Raw genomic sequence first — 16,670 nt, 5'->3', positions numbered from 1 at the left:
ACAGCGCATTTGACCTACCTAATATTGGTAACTCTGTTAACTCTGCTTGTCATTGCTCATGCTGCCGGGAGTCCCCACGCCCCCCAAAACATCACCTGGCAGATCATAGACACCAGCTCGGGGACAATACTTAATCAGACGTCCCAGAGCCACCCCAGGGACACTTGGTTCCCAGAACTTTGCGTAAACCTCCAAACTCTGTTCCCCTTGTCACCATAAATGCAGCCGGTCCCATGATTGGGTCCCTAAGCTACATGACAAGGGGGGAATGAAAGGGCGGGCCTACGCCAGCCGACTCCATCTTGTTCTGTGTCCTTCACCTTGACCACACCTCCTCCCCTTGAGTAACCCCCCCCTCACCTGCCTAACAGGACTCGGACCCTTCCCCAGGACCCTTCCCCAGCCAATCGGCTGAGGCCATAGCCATTACCTCACCAACTGCCCCCAGGCCCCAATAAAACCTTTGTCCTTTTGAAACTCGCTCTCTTTCCCTGGTATCTCACCGCTGCGTCGGTGCAGGTAGGGGATTGAGCTCGAGCTAGCTCGAATAAAGGCTCTTTGCTTTTGCATCGGACTCGGCTCCCTAGTGGTCTTTGGGGATCATGAATTCTGGGCATAACACAAACAATGGGATTTGCTCAATAACTAGAAGAACTAACTTGGGTTTCTCATAGCCTTCACTGTTTATTCAATTTACAGCCCATTTAATCTTTCTAATTCAGGAACACACAACTGCTGTGTCATAAGAACATGAGGCAAAAGAGGTCATTTTTTGCAGGAGCAGAATGAACATCTACAGATGAACGTTTACAGATTCTGTTGCTTCTGCTTTGCATGAAACTCACCTAGAACATTACCTGATATTCTGCTTCAGTCCTTTTGGTGTGAGCCTCAATTTTGATGACAGTAAGTTCAGAAAGTAGAAGAATAGCATTAGAAAACTGTTTTACTTGAATATTTTTTACTGGAGTCCCAGTGAATGTGAGAAAACCTTTTTGTTTCCATAACATTCCAAAATCATGAACAACCCCAAAGGCACACTGGCTATCAATATAAACAATTTGGCATTTTGATATCTAGAATGTTCTGGTAAGGGTATGGAGTTCTGTTTTTTGGGATGAGTTAGCTTGTGGGAGATTTCTCTTTTCCAGTTGTTCATATTGGGTGGTAACAGCACAGTAGCCTGAAATTCCCTTTCTCATTTTTATGACATGATCCATTAACACACAAAATTAGATCAGGATTAAAGGTGTGTCTTATAAATAAGGATGAGGTGTTAAGAAATGGTATGTTAATTACCTCACAGTCATGGGGCTCAGCTTCATTATGCAGGGGTGGTAATGTAGCAGGATTGAGAATGTTACAACATTTTACATGTAGATTAGGTGGTGAAAACAAAAAGATCTCATAAAAGATTAGTGGGCAGTGCATAGAAATACTGAGTTAATTCAGAGTTAAAAGGCTTCTGACAGCTGGTAGAGTTTGAAAACAAATGTCATTTCCTAAGGTTAGATCTGTGGAGGCTTCTACCAATTTTGCAGCTGCAGGTATAGCCTTAAGGCAGTATGGACAGGCTCAAGCAACTCAATCAAGTTGATTGCTACAATAGGCAGTAGCTCTATGTTTACTGCCATGTTTTTGTGTGAGCCAGGGGTCTTGGTTATCTCTCCTGTACAAATAAGGTAAAAGGTTTTGAATAGATAGCCCTAATGCAGGTGGCTCTTGTGGGGCTTGTTTTAATTTTATAAAGGCCTATTCATATTTATCGTCCCAGGAAAGGATGTGAAGACTGAAATTTTAGTAAGCTCACAAAGTAGGAAACAAATAAGGAAAAGTTAGAAACCCATTGTCTGTAATAACCAGGTAGACCTAAAAATCCACAAAGTTTGGGATCTAGGAAACTCCTAGCTTGGCTTACTTCTTTTTGAAGATAGCTAGAATCCTTTAGCACTTAGATTATGACCTAGGTAACGGTTTTTTAGCTGTTACAGCAATTAAATGGAATCTTTTATGGAAGCCCTTTTCGTAACTGACCACAAGAAGTCATCCACATATTGTAAAAGGGTCAATTCCCAGTGAATTGGAGTGTACTTAAATTTTGGTGGAGCACTTAGGAGAAATAAGAAAGGGCCTCCACGAACCCTCAAGGCATAACTGTCCAAGTATACTGTTGACTGTTCCAAGTAAAACCAAATAGATACTGACTATTGGAATCTACAGGAATGCTTAAAATGGTCTCCAAGAATAAACAATTTTGACTCTGGTGGAATTTGTGACAAAAGAATATTCAGGTTTGGAACAACGAGGAAACAGGAAATAACTACCTTGTTTATAGCTCTTAAGTCCTGGACAAATTGCCATTCCCTCCCACTATGTGGAAGACCAAAAAAAAAAAAAAAAAAAAAAAAAAAAAAGAGTATTATAGGAGCTAGTACAGGGAATGATTAACCCCTGTATAATTAGGTCTTCTATTAGTGGTGTGATACCTTGTATGGCCTCAAGCTTTAACACCTATTGGGGCAATTTAGGAAGAGGTTAGGTTTTGTCTATTTGAATGTTTATATGCTCTACACTTTTTATTCTCCCATTGTCAGTAATCAAAGTAGCCCAATGAATGCCAGGCACCTCAATTAAATTAGGAAACTTCTGCTGGAATCCATCTTCTGTATCAAGGACAGATTGTAAAGAACATTAAAGATCTGGGGCACGTGGGGGCATTAGGCTCTTGATTTTGGCTCAGGTCATGATCTCATGGTTCATGGGTTCAAGCCCCATGCTGGGCTCTGTACTGACAGTGCAGAGCCTCCTTGGGATTCTCTGTCTCCCTCTCTCTCTGCCCCTCCTTCCCATGCAAAAAGTAAATATTAAAAAAAAGAAGAACATTAAAAATCAGATTCAGGTTAGTAAGGGAACTCTAAGGTGAAGTCACCATTGGAGGCAAACTGTATTCACATTTGAATTTAGAAAGGAGATCTCTAGCTAATAGACTGACCAAGGCTATCCTGTATCACAGGGGAGAAAGAAATGTTTTTCAATGAAAGGGGCCAGAGTCATCTGTACTGGTTGAGATATAAATTCTCTCTGAACTTTATTAGGTACCCCCCAGTATGGAAACTTCTCTTTCACTCCAAGGGAATTGTTGTCCTAGGAGAATGGGGTTTAAAGTAGAAAACATAGCTCTCATATTCACCATTCTCCTTGGCTATTTAAGGATATTACTGGTAGTAGTTTACTGGAAGGTCCCTGTCAGTTTTGGGAGGAACCCATATAGGTATCTGATTATTAATAAACTTGTATAGGACCTTATAGGACAATTTTTTCACCAGTGCCCTAATTAATTACAAGTGAGACATCAGCTCCTGGGCCAGCTTATTGATAATGGACTCCCAGGGGGATGCAACATGGGTGGCTCAGTGTTAACTGAGGTCTCTGGCCTAGGAGCAGTTGTAGTTGTAAGGCCATTAGTTTATGACCTTGGTCCAAAGACTTTCAAAGTTTTCAGTATGGTCATGAGTTCAAAATAGGCCTCCTATCCTATTTTGTCTTTTTATTAATCCACAAATGTCAGGGGATAATCCATTTACAAATAAGGCAGCTAGAGAGATTGGGTAGACTTATTAATTGTATTGAACAGAACGCCATTGGAAGAATGCTTTCAAATGGACCTTGAAGTCTGCAACAGATCTTTCTTTTATTTGCATTCTTGAATAATAGACCAATCAGTGCAAGCAGGGAAAACTCTGGGAATGGCTTGTAAAAGTTCAGTTGCTATTTTGTGAGCCCTTTTTGGTTGAGGATCCTGAATATCATCTTTGAGGGTTTGCCATCTTGCTTCCTGCATCCATTTTTGGGCTTCCCCAGGTTCGACCAACATGTGCACAAGCTGATAAAGATCTGGCAGCTCGGGATCACAGGCCTTGTTAGAAGGTGAGAGAAGGACAGTAAAGCATCCCCCAAAGTGAGAAGGCACTTTGAGACTGGAAAACAAAGCAAGCCACTCCATATAGTTTACACAGTTTTATTCGGGGTTGTTATGGAACCTGGTCTGGATCATCTGGCAGAAGAACCAAGTGGCACTTGGAGATCTTGGAAGGCAGGAGGTTTATTTCACACTGGCGGGCTCAGAGGAGATTGCTCTCCAGAGGTCTGAACCCCAAGTACAAGCATGGGGGACAATTTATAGTCTGTTACTTCCACATCAGAAGTAATTGGGTGCACGTGGCAAGTGGCGTAGGGAGAAGAACCCAGAAGTGGAGTCTTGGGGTGGCAACTGGAATTCCCCTATCAGTCCTGTCAGCCATCTTATAACATAATTTTTCCTTATCAGGGTAACTTACTGACAGGGGGAACTGAGCAGATGACAATCCAGCTGTGCAGTTATTCTCTGCAGGGTCTTAACCTTGGTCCACAGATTTTATAGAGGAAGAGGATGCACAGAATAACAACGTAGTGAGATCAAAACACCTCAGAGAGTTTGCACGCACCTAACTGACAGCTAACCTTTTTTAAATAAATGTTTATTTTCGAGAGAGAGACAGAGTGAGAGAACGCAAGCAGGGGAGGGGCAGAGAAAAGGGCACAGAGCATCCAAAGCTGCTTCTGCACTGGCAACAGTGAGCCTGATGTGGGGCTTGAACTCACTAACAGTGAGAACATGACCTGAGCCAAAGTCGGATGCTCAACCAACTGAGCCACCCAGGCACCTCAGATTAACCCTTAATTACATCTTATGGCACCACCTCCTCATCAAGAAGGGGAAAGACTGTATTATCTCTAACAGATTCATGGGAGGCCAAAACAAGCCTCCCCATATCCTAGCCTTGGTGGGCATTTCTAACATATGTATATTAACTTCCAAGGGACCAAGAGCCCATAGCCCTAAGAGAGGTCATCAAGTGAACCAAACAAAATGGAGGGCCAAAGAATGAGTCAGTATTGTCAGCACTTCTAGAAGCCTCAATGAAAACTATAAATTCTTCAAAAAATTTTTGTGCTTCCTCCATAAGTTTAAAAATTCTTTAACTATGTTTCTTAGTTCTGTCTTTCTCCAAGAGATGAAAGGTAACTGAGGGGGTTGATATGTACCTTGAGATAATTTAATTTAATTTTATTTTTTTATTAAGTTTATTTATTTGTTTTGAGAGACAGATACAGTGTGAGTGGGGGAGGGGCAGAGAGAGAAAGGGAGAGAGAGAATCCCAAGGAGGGTCCGAACTGCCAGCACAGAGCCCTAAGTAGGCCTCCAACTAGGGAAACTGCAAGATCATGACCTGAGCTGAAACCGAGTTGGACACTTAACCAACTGAGCCACCCAGGTGCCCCAGAGGTAACTTAATTTTAAAAGGCAACTGTTCAGGGGCACCTGGGTGGCTCAATCCATTAAGCATCTGATTCTTGGTTTCAGCTCAGGTCATCTCATGGTTTGTGGGTTTGAGCCCTGCAATGGGCTCTGTGCTGGCAGCAGAGAGCCTGCCCTCCCCTCCTCATGCTCCCTCTCTCAAAAATAAATAAACATTAAAAAATTTTTTTAAATAAAAATATAAAAATAACTAAAAGGTAACTGTTTAACAGTTTCTCAAGGGTAGAAATTCAGTTCAGAGAGAAAATTAGTAAATGTGAGTACTCAGGTAAAGAAAAAGAGAGAAGAGCAGCGGTAGTCACATCAATCATATCATACTTTATTTTAGGTTCCTCTTGTGTTTTTAATTATTCATTAGCCTTCTGTAATGAATCTCTGCATGAAGCTATTTTAGAACCTTAGAGCCTTTTGGAAGTTTCTGCATTCTAATTAAAAGACGTATTCCATTCCATTCATTTAATTCAGGAATCCTTACTTTCAAGTGCACTTCTGAAGTGAACCATCTCGTCACAACTGGAATGTTCCCCATAATGGCCACTGTAATTCTAGGCTGTTTTTGGTAAAATGTTGCCATTCTTGTAAATATTCACAGCTCCTGGTACCACAGATTTTAGACATAAAATAATCATGTGTGCTGGAAGGTGATGCACCTGACTCTAGAATTTAAAGATACCATTAGCTAAGCCTTGGGTCTCTGGGAGCTGAACTAATACCTAAAAGGGATATGGTGCTGAGTTCGGGATTGTGCATGTTTTACAGCGTGCCTCACTGCACAGACATTTTCTTGAGGCAAGTGACTTACCAGCAACCTAACCAGTTCTGTAGCCAGCTTATCCTAACATGGTAGTCTTTTGTTAGGAATGCTTGCTTCCTTGCTTCCCAACAGCTCTTAAATGCTTGACCCTTGCCCAGCAACTTTTACAGCTTTTTGGCCTCCAAGATCCCGGCTAGCAATAGTCTTTATTTACAAAAAAACAAGACAAATAAACATGCACTTGAGCACATCAGGACTAACCAAAATATGTCACTGTGGACTGGCCAAAAGAAGTCCCCATGTGCACCACAAGCAATTCCATGCATGGACTAAGCTAGCAAACCCCAATAAATGAGGACTGCAAATGGGAAATGGGAAAGGATTCTAATGTGGAATTGCAGACCAAACCAAGGGCTACAGACTAGTGCTCCATCAGAGCCTCCTCTGTCAGGCTACAATGACTCATTAACCCTGGACTGGAAAACCAATTAGAACAATAACTCAAACACAAAACAGAATGCAGCTAAAACCAAGAGGGACTTACCAACAGCCCTCAGAAATGACGAGATAGACTATGAACTAAAAAGAGTTCTCGGAGTGCCATGCCTGTGTTTCTCCTTGTCTCCAAATGCCGTCAGAAGTTCACTTGGTATCCTGATGTTGTCACCAAATCTGTTAAGAAACAAAATTTTATCAAGAAATTTGAAGATCTAATTGGCTTTTTTAAATGATTCATGAATCAGGCTGCATTCCATCTAGCAAGCAGAGGGGAATTCCACCCAAGTTAAATAAAAGGAAGGTTTCTAAAAGCAAAGACCAGGCATATAAAAAGGAATTTATTATCCAGGAATGCACTGTTTAAGCAAGGTCACCTCTCTAAGGGGAATGGAATGGGGTTTTCAGTACATTTCCTAATACTGCCCAGGATATTCCATTGAGTGATTCAAGGTTAAATTCTCAAAAGCCTATAACTAGGTCAGTTAGATATTAAGTCTTGTTTTGTTGACATGGGGCCTTAGCCTAAAACTCCATCATGGGCCTATGATTTTTTCTGTTTAACACTATACTGGAAATTCTAGCCAAAACAGTAAGATAATTTTTAAAACTTATAAAGGAAAACATAAAACTGTGATTTACAGACTACAAATAGGAAATCCAAGGAATTCACAAGAAAACTATTAGAACTGGTCAAAAAGTTCAGCAAATTCACAGGAGAGGAGATCAAGACACAAAAATCAACTGTATTTATATAAACTAACAACAAACATTTCAAAAATGAAACCAAGAAAACAACTCAATTAACAACAGCATCAAGAAGAATATAGCAACACTTTTCTAGCTATGTCTTCTGTGTCAAGAGAAACAACAGAAAAATAAACTATTGGGACTACATCAAATAAAAGCCTTCTGCACAGTGAAGGAAACAATCAACAAAACAAAAAGATAAGCTACTCAGTGACAGAAAGTATTTACAAATGACATATCTGATAAATGTTTAGTATCCAAAATCCATAAAGAACTTACACAACTCAACACACAAAAAAACAAATAATCCAATTAAAAAGTGGGCAGGAGACATGAACAGACAATTTATCCAAAGGAGACATACAGACGTATGAACAGATGCTCACCATCACTCAACATCAAAGAAAGGTGAATCAAAGCCACAATGAGGTATCACCTCACACCTGTCAGAATGGCTAAACTCAAAAACACAAGAAACAACAAGTGTTGGTGACAATGAAGAGGAAAAGAAACCTTCTTGCCACTTGGTGGAAATGCAAACTTGTGCAGCCACTGTAAAAACTAGTATGGAAGCTCCTCAAAACATTTTAAAAGAGGTTAAAAAAATATACTGGGTACTTGCAAAGAATACAAAAACACTAATTTGAAAAGATATATGCACCCCTATGTTTACTGAAGCATTATTTACCATAGCCAAAATATGGAGGCAACCCAAGTGTCCATTCATGGATGAATGGATAAAGAAAATGCAGTGTACGTGCACACACACATGCGTGATGAATATTATGCTATGTGCAAAAACATAGATGGATCTAGAGGGTATAATACTAAGTGAAATAAGTCAGAGGAAGACAAATCATCTAACTCAGATGTGCAATTTAAGAAACAAAACAAATGATCAAAGAAAAAAAGAAACAAACCAAAAAACAGACTCTTAACTATAGAGAATAAACTGGTGGTTACTAGAGGGCAAGTGGATGGGGGGAATGGGTGAAACAGGCTGAATAGGATGAAGAATACACTTATCATGATAAGCACAGAATATTTTATAGAACTGCTGAATCACTATATTGTACACCTGAAACTAATATAATGCTGCCTGTTAATTCCACTGGAAATTTGAATAAATATATACACATTTAAAAGAATACAATACATAGAAACATTTAACAAAAGCATAAGACTTCTACATTGAAAACTACAAAATAATGCTGACAGAAATTTTTAAAACTCTAAGTGAAAAGAAAACATTTTGTTTTTGTGGGCTAGAAGACTTAATATTAAGTTGGCAAATTGATTTAGAAATTCAATACAATCTCCACCAAAGTCTCAGATGGCATTTTTGCAGAAAGTGACCAGCTGATTCTAAAACTCATATGGAAATGCAAGGACCCAGGATAGCCAAACAAGCTTTAAAAAGAACAAAGATGAAGGACTTATATTATGTGAAATACCAGGAAAGTCTTCCCTAAAGGATATCTATGCTTAGTCCACTGAAAGAAATGGGCAGGACACTCATTTCCCTATTAGTAACTTGAAGTCAGGCTGATGACACCATCCTTACTCCCCCAGCACCAAGAAATACTTCAGTAATAACATGTGACCAAGGAGTAAGGTGCCATCTCTCTGAGGTGATGCTATAAATCAACCAGAAATCTATAGTCGTTATAATTCTCTCCCTTGACCTGACCAATTAGCAAAAACTCAATCATCTGCTTAGTCCTTTTGTTTACAAATTCTTTCAACTGTTCTATCTAAGCAATAGGCTTTTTGTTATAATAACAAAATTATGGAATTGACATAGTGTCCAATTTCTATAGCTATGGAAATTAGTCCACAGTGTCATTAAGTTAACTTGCCCTACATCACCCAGTAAACAGTAACTTATTGTGTACTAAGGATAAGAAGAGCTTAAAAAGTGAATAATCAAGTTCTAAGTCAGTATCAACTAGTTCTGATACAGCATTCAATTAAACACTATAGAGGATAAAACAAGTATTTCCCTACCGTTGGGAAGAAATCAATGCTCTAAAATTTTAAGGGATATATGCAAGTATAGTCATTTGATGATGATTTACTGGTGGCTACATCCTGGGTGGCTCAGTAGGTTGAGCGTCCAACTTCGGCTCAGGTCATGATCTCACAGTTTGTGGGTTCGTGCCCCACATCAGGCTCTGTGCTGATAGCCTGGACTGCTTCGGATTCTGTGTCTCCTTCTCTCTCTGCCCCTCCCCCGTTCATGCTTTGTCTCACTCTGTTTCTCAAAAATAAATAAATGTAAAAAAAATTTTTTTTAAAAAACACAAAAAACAAAACTGGAATACAATGTGAAAAAAGAGAAAATTTAAAAAGAGGTTAGAGTGGGAGAGAGCCAAAGCATAAGAGACTCTTAAAAACTGAGAACAAACTGAGGGTTGATGGGGGGTGGGAGAGAGGGGAGGGTGGGTGATGGGTATTGAGGAGGGCACCTTTTGGGATGAGCACTGGGTGTTGTATGGAAACCAATTTGACAATAAATTTCATATATTGAAAAAAAAGAGAAAATTAATTTTACACAATGATTCACACAATTTTTTTTTCTTTTCCGATTATATTGAAGTGATTGTAAATGTTGGAAATGAAGAACCAAGCCCACTTAAACAGAGCATTTTTGTAGTGTTATTTTGCTATCGGGGAATGATCTTAGGAAGAAAGCTTTTCTTTTTTTTCTCTTCAAAAAAAAAAATGCCACTAAGAAAGAAAAGGCAAGCCATTAAAACAAGAGAATATCTTTGCAACATATATAAACAGTATAAAGTTTGTATCCAGAATATGTCAAATATTCCTACAAATTAGTAAGAAAAATAAATCAATAGAAAAATGCATCAGAGACTCAAAAATAACTCATAAAAGAATATCCAGGTGGCCAATACATATATGAAATATGTTCAATATCATTCATAATCAGAGAAATGTAAAACAAAACTACAGGATACAATCACACGCCAACAGAAAGTCTGAAACATAAGAGTTTGACAAACACAAAATACTGGTAAGGTGACAGTGCAATGGGAACTCTCACACATAGTTGGTCAGAGGGAAAATACAACTGTTTTGAGAAAGTGTCATAATTAGTAAATTCCAATGACACTATCACTCCATTCCTATGCATGAAATGAATAGAGATGTGTGTACAGTTAACAAGTACAAGAATATTCAGACCGGAGTACATTATATCCCCAAAGTGGAAGAAATTCTTATGTTCCTCAAGAGAATGGATAAATAAACTATGATACAGTCATCCAATGGAATACTATAAAGTACTTAAAAGGAATGAACTACAGATACACAAAAACAACATGGGTATATCTTAAAAACATAACACTGAGTAAAATAAACTAGACAAAAAAGAATGCATATCATATTCAAGCACAAAAACTTTTTAAAAAGTAAAATTACATACTGTTAAATTATAAAACTGAATTATCTCAAAAGACCACTAAATTTATTTTTTTGTTGTTTTTTTATATATGAAATTTATTGTCAAATTAGTTTCCATACAACACCCAGTGCTCATCCCAAAAGATGCCCTCTTCAATGCCCATCACCTACCCTCCCCTCCCTCCCACCCCCCATCAACCCTCAGTTTGTTCTCAGTTTTTAAAAGTCTCTTATGCTTTGGCTCTCTCTCCCACTTTAACATCTTTTTTTTCCTTCCCCTCCCCCATGGGATTCTGTTAAGTTTCTCAGGATCCACGTAAGAGTGAAAACATATGGTATCTGTCTTTCTCTGTATGGCTTATTTCACTTAGCATCACACTCTCCAGTTACATCCACGTTGCTACAAAAGGCCATAGTTCATTCTTTCTCATTGCCACGTAGTACTCCATTGTGTATATAAACCACAATTTCTTTATCCAATCATCAGTTGATGAATGGCTCTTTCCATAATTTGGCTATTGTTGAGAGTGCTGCTATAAACATCGGGGTACAAGTGCCCCTAGGCATCAGCACTCCCTTATCCCTTGGGTAAATTCCTAGCAGTGCTACTGCTGGGTCATAGGGTAGGTCTATTTTTAATTTTTTGAGGAACCTCCACAGTTTCCCAGAGCGGCTGCACCAGTTTGCATTCCCACCAACAGTGCAAGAGGGTTCCCGTTTCTCCACATCCTCACCAGCATCTCTAGTCTCCTGATTTGTTCATTTTGGCCACTGACTGGTGTGAGGTGATATCTGAGTGTGGTTTTGATTTATATTTCCCTGATGAGGAGCGATGTTGAGCATCTTTTCACGTGCCTGTTGGCCATCTAGATGTCTTCTTTAAAGAAGTGTCTATTCATGTTTTCTGCCCATTTCTTCACTGGATTATTTGTTTTCCAGGTGTGGAATTTGGTGAGCTCTTTATAGATTTTGGATACTAGCCCTTTGTCCGATATGTCATTTGCAAATTATCTTTTCCCATCCTGTTGGTTGCCTTTTAGTTTTGTTGATTGTTTCCTTTGCTGTGCAGAAGCTTTTTATCTTCATGAGGTCCCAATAGTTCATTTTTGCTTTTAATTCCCTTGCCTTTGGGGATGTGTCAAGTAAGATATTGCTGCGGCTGAGGTCAGAGAGGTAAAAGACCACTAAATTTAATTATATGTACTAAAAACAGAAAATAGAAAAATTTTCAAGACATTATTAACAAAAGTAAACTGTAGAATAACATGTATGATGTGATTCTATTTATGTAAAATATACTTTGTATAATATATGCCTAAAATATTTAATAAAACCTACTGTTAATAATGGAAAGGTTCTATAATCTATTCAATTCAGTAGCCACATATGACTGCTGGACACTTAAAACATAGTTAATCTAACTGAGGAATTGCATATTTTATTTAATTTGAATTAATTTCAATTTAAACAGCCTCATGTGGCTAGCGTTTACAGCATTAGACAGTACATTATGGATATATAGTGATTTCCTCTAGAACAGGGTTTCCCAACCTTGGCCCTAGTCACATTTGGGACCGATGGTACTTTGTCACAGGGCTGTTCTGTACACTGTAGACATTTAGCAGCACCCCTACCCTCCACCCTCCAGATGCTAATAATACCCTCTCAGTCATGACCAAATTACCTTCAGTCAAAATTATCTTTAGACCTTGCTACATATTCCCTGGAGGGCAAATCATTCCCAATTGAAAACCACTTGCTCTAGAGATAGGAAGAAAATGAAGGAAGAGGGCATTGTAACATCTTTCTCTGTTTCTGTTTTGTCTAAATTGTTTAAAAGGATCAAGTACATGGATGTTCTTTATGTAATTAATAATTTAAAAAGGAAGCCTACTTCCTCATGGATAAAATGGGAAGTATATATCTAAACTCTTAAACTGTGAATATTAAAAACCAAATAGAGGGGCGCCTGGGTGGCGCAGTCGGTTGAGCGTCCGACTTCAGCCAGGTCACAATCTCGCGGTCCGTGAGTTCGAGCCCCGCGTCAGGCTCTGGGCTGATAGCTCAGAGCCTGGAGCCTGTTTCCGATTCTGTGTCTCCCTCTCTCTCTGCCCCTCCCCCGTTCATGCTCTGTCTCTCTCTGTCCCAAAAATAAATAAATGTTGAAAAAAAAAATTAAAAAAAAAAAAAACCAAATAGAAACAAATCAATTTCTTGCTAAAGTTAAAGAATGAAAGTTATTTCACATGAATAGTTACTAAGAGCAGTGGAGGGATAAGATGGAATCTAGAACAAAAATCTATAACTAGGAGAAAGTTATTTTTGCCATTCACAAAAATAGGTAAAACAGAAGCAAGAAACATTTAAGGGACATAAAATGAGCCTGGTTTGGGATACTGTAAGATGGAAGAACTTGTGGGCCATTTAAGTAGAGCTGCAGCTTCTAGCCAGAAAACGGTAAAAATTAGAATTAAAAATTAAAGAGTTCTCAATACATAGGTAGTATTTGCAATGATGAGCCTTCAGGGAAAGCAAAATGGCTACAAAGAAACTCTGACCCTAACTGAGAAGTGAGAAAGAGGACCACAGGAAAGCGGAGAAGTTGTACCCAGAGAGACAGAAAAACAAAACAACAACAACAAAAAAAAAACACAGAAGACAGTGGGATCATGAAAGCCAAGAGAAGGCTTTAAAAAAAGAGTGGCTAAAGTCTCCTTAGATCTCATCTTTACAAAATATAATAAAGAAATATTAGGTAGCCTATTGGCACAAGAAGAGATGAAAGAGATTTAATTTAGTAAAGAGTGAGGTCAATCTCAAAGCAGCACTCACCATTAAAGGAATAACTGTGAACTGAGAAATCACTAGTCCTACCAGTCATCAAAGGAAGGTGTAATGCCCGAAGTTCCGAAACCTCCCACAAAAGTCCACCAGAGTCGTAAGTCAAAGCCAAGCGGCAAGGGTCGTTTATTGCAGGTTCGAACCTGGTCCTCTGCGCACTCGTCGCCGGTGACGCAAGAGGCCTCGATCAGGGTTGGTACAGCGTTTTTTATAGACAGAGACAAATAGCACAGGGGAGGTTTCAAATTATGAGGGGCTTGATTAGTTGATTTTAAAGTAAGGACATTTGTTGTTCTCTGATTGGGCGTCCTTTGTCTGTCCTTTGGCGGGAAGGCTTTGTCCATTACTTGTGGCGGGAGAAAAGGGGGAAGGGTGAAGGGGGTAGGGTAGGTGAGGAATGTGCTAAGCAAGCAGGTTTACAGAAGCGAGAAATGCCGATTAGTTTATGTACAATCACTCATTCCATTACATATCAGACTACATTTAGGAAGGTTTACAACCCATTCTACTACACAGCGGGTTACATTCAGGAAAGGCCTCACAATGCTCGTAGCAAACAGCAAGCAAAACAGACTTCTCAGCAATTGTATTTCTTATCAAAGATCCATAATAAGCAGAAAAGAGAACCTAGCTTTAAACTAAGGCAGGGCTGTCATTTGGATTGTTCCTTTCAAAGGCTGTGCTAGAATAAAACCGCAGAAGTCTCTTGTACCTCTGTCATTCTTGCCTACTCAGACAGCAGTAGGCCTCAGAACCTCAGCTGTCCTTTGGTCCTCAGGAGAGGAGCAGACAACAGTCTCCCTAGCAAACATTTTCTGAAAGGTCTGTAGCACTCTGGCCTCTGACCAAAGTAAGGTAGATCCCTTTTGGACTACGAAACACACAAACCAGTTAATCAGAAACTCTCATGCTTGGGCTCCAGACTCTTCATTCTTGATGCTGCTTCCAAAGATTAAGTTTCCATAAGTGAGTCTGAAGTACTAAATTAGGTTAATGGTCCATAAAGCTCAGACTACAATGTATTTTTATTGTAAGCTTCTAAATCTAATTTTTATCTGTGAAAACACACTTTTGCATTTTGTCATTATTTCAGAAAGCCCTAATCCAGATCTGAGTTCATGAACTACACTAAGTCTGGGAAGTTCTGAAACTATAGGTAAAAATTAGTGTGCAGCTTTTTAGGGAGAAAGTCCTTGATTTTCATAACATTCTCAAGGTCTGTCACCCAAGGGTTAACAGTCATTTTAAGTGCATTTTTTCCTCCCTAGAGTGCTATTTATGATCATTCGTTTATATTTTTATGTTAATTTATTTGGAGTGAGGGAGGGGCAGAGAGAGAGAGAGAGAGACTGACTCCCAAGGTGGCTCCACACCGTCAGCACAGAGCCCAATGTGGGGCTCAACCCCACAAACCATGAGATCATGACTTGAGCAGAAATCAAGAGTTGGTCGCTTAACCAACTGAGCCACCCAGGCACCCCAATCATTCATTTAATAATTCCCATCTATCCTTTACATTCATGTGGGAAGTTCAGGTAGATATATCCACTAGGAACATGGATATAAGGCTATAGGAATAAACTTAAGAGAAAGATTTGAAAACAAACAAACAAAATAGTTTAACAAACCATAAGCCTATAAACAGTTGTTAAAGTATCAGGAGCGGATAGGATGCATCCTCCTACAGGATAGTATTCTAAAAAGGAAAATGGAATTACATCAGGAAACACATACAGGAGAAAGGTAGGCCAATGGTGAAGAACCAGAAAGCGAAGTTGGTAAAAAAGGAAGAACCAAGAATCATTAACTGTGCTTCTGTTAACAGGAGAAAAAAAAAAAAAAAAAAGGTAAAAATACCTAGATTTGGCCACTAGGAGGACCTCGACCACTTGACCACACAATTTCAGGGAGTTAGGTGGCGTAGACTCACTCTGTCAAAAAATGAAGGGACGTGCTTGCCAGTGAAACCAAGAAGATAAAGAAATTGACAGCTCTGAGCCCATAACGTACAAGGGAGGGTTTGGTTATTACTTTAGTTAAGTTTTGATGGCATTAAATTCATGAGGTAAGGAAAGAAGGACTTTTCAGAGAGGAATATCAGAGAAGGTAGACCTCCTGGGGGTTTGCGGATCTTCCACATTACAAAAGCATTTTCAGAAAGGTACTGAAAAGTTCCCTCAAAACACAAAATTTTGGCTTTGCTCAATACCCGTGGTCTTTTCCTACCACTTCTCTGAACCCTCAAATGCTTTCCAACAAAATTATTTTCCCGGTTTCAAAAGCATAAAGAATCTGTACAAAATTTAAATAAAACTCCACAAAGCATCCTCAGCCTTGCAAATGCTGGCTAAGACATCGCTGGGGACCCCCACACCCCTCCTCAGGGTGCACCCTCTATTCCACCTGTCAATGAGAAAGCCCCTCGACGGGATACAGCCCCCACGGGGCCCACCCGGCCGTGCCTTGCGGGTCCTGAGCGGCTGCTCAGACTGGACAGGCCTGAAGGGAGGAGCGGACACATGCCCTAAGCCACAGCAGCTACAACGACAGTCTCATCCACGGCCCACTCCCCCACACCACCGCTCTGCCTCACCTCTGGGAATACCAGAGCCTTTCCAGAATCCTCTGGCACTGCCCCTTCCGGAAGCTGCCACAACAAGCCCCGCCCCCTCCTGGCACCTCCCACAAGTTTCCTTCCGGGTACTGAGTTCCTGGAAGCGCCCTCCAGGAACTTCTGTTCCAGGTGGGGGTTACTGGCCTTAAGCTTATAAGCAGGTAAATATATTATTTAACGGGCGCCGGTAACTGCTGTAAAGAAAAACAAAGCAGGGAAAAGAGAAGGGAGATGAGTGAAAAATTCCTTCCTAGTAGTCATTAGTCCCCTGAATGATAAGGCCTTTCCTATAAAGTGGTATTTGATCGGCCTGAAGGGAATGAGGGCAGTAACTACCTAGGAGAACATCCCAGGAGGAGGGACTAGCAAACAAAATAGCGCTGAAGAAGGTAGTGTGGCTGGGGCAGAGGCATCAGGAAGGGTGATGGATGCCAAGG

The 16,670-nt window shown here is 39.9% G+C and overlaps 1 long non-coding RNA gene across 2 annotated transcripts in view; it reads right to left on the bottom strand.

The window, feature by feature from the left end:
* Window positions 1-16,286, bottom strand: part of LOC147584479 (uncharacterized) — an 83,772-nt gene extending 67,486 nt beyond the window's left edge. For both annotated transcript variants that reach the window (XR_015255479.1, XR_015255480.1), the window contains exons 1-2: window positions 16,213-16,286; window positions 6,658-6,785 (exon numbers count right to left, since the gene is read on the bottom strand). This is a non-coding gene — a long non-coding RNA (uncharacterized LOC147584479). The remainder of the gene's footprint in view (window positions 1-6,657; window positions 6,786-16,212) is intronic.
* Window positions 16,287-16,670: the final 384 nt, after the last annotated feature.

The sequence above is a fragment of the Puma concolor genome, chromosome A1 (genome assembly GCF_028749965.1).
Source record: "Puma concolor isolate L17-30 chromosome A1, mPumCon1.1.hap2, whole genome shotgun sequence".
NCBI lineage: Eukaryota > Metazoa > Chordata > Mammalia > Carnivora > Felidae > Puma > Puma concolor.
The sequence above is the reverse complement of the archived record's forward strand: the minus strand, read 5'-3'. Positions and strand labels throughout refer to the sequence as shown.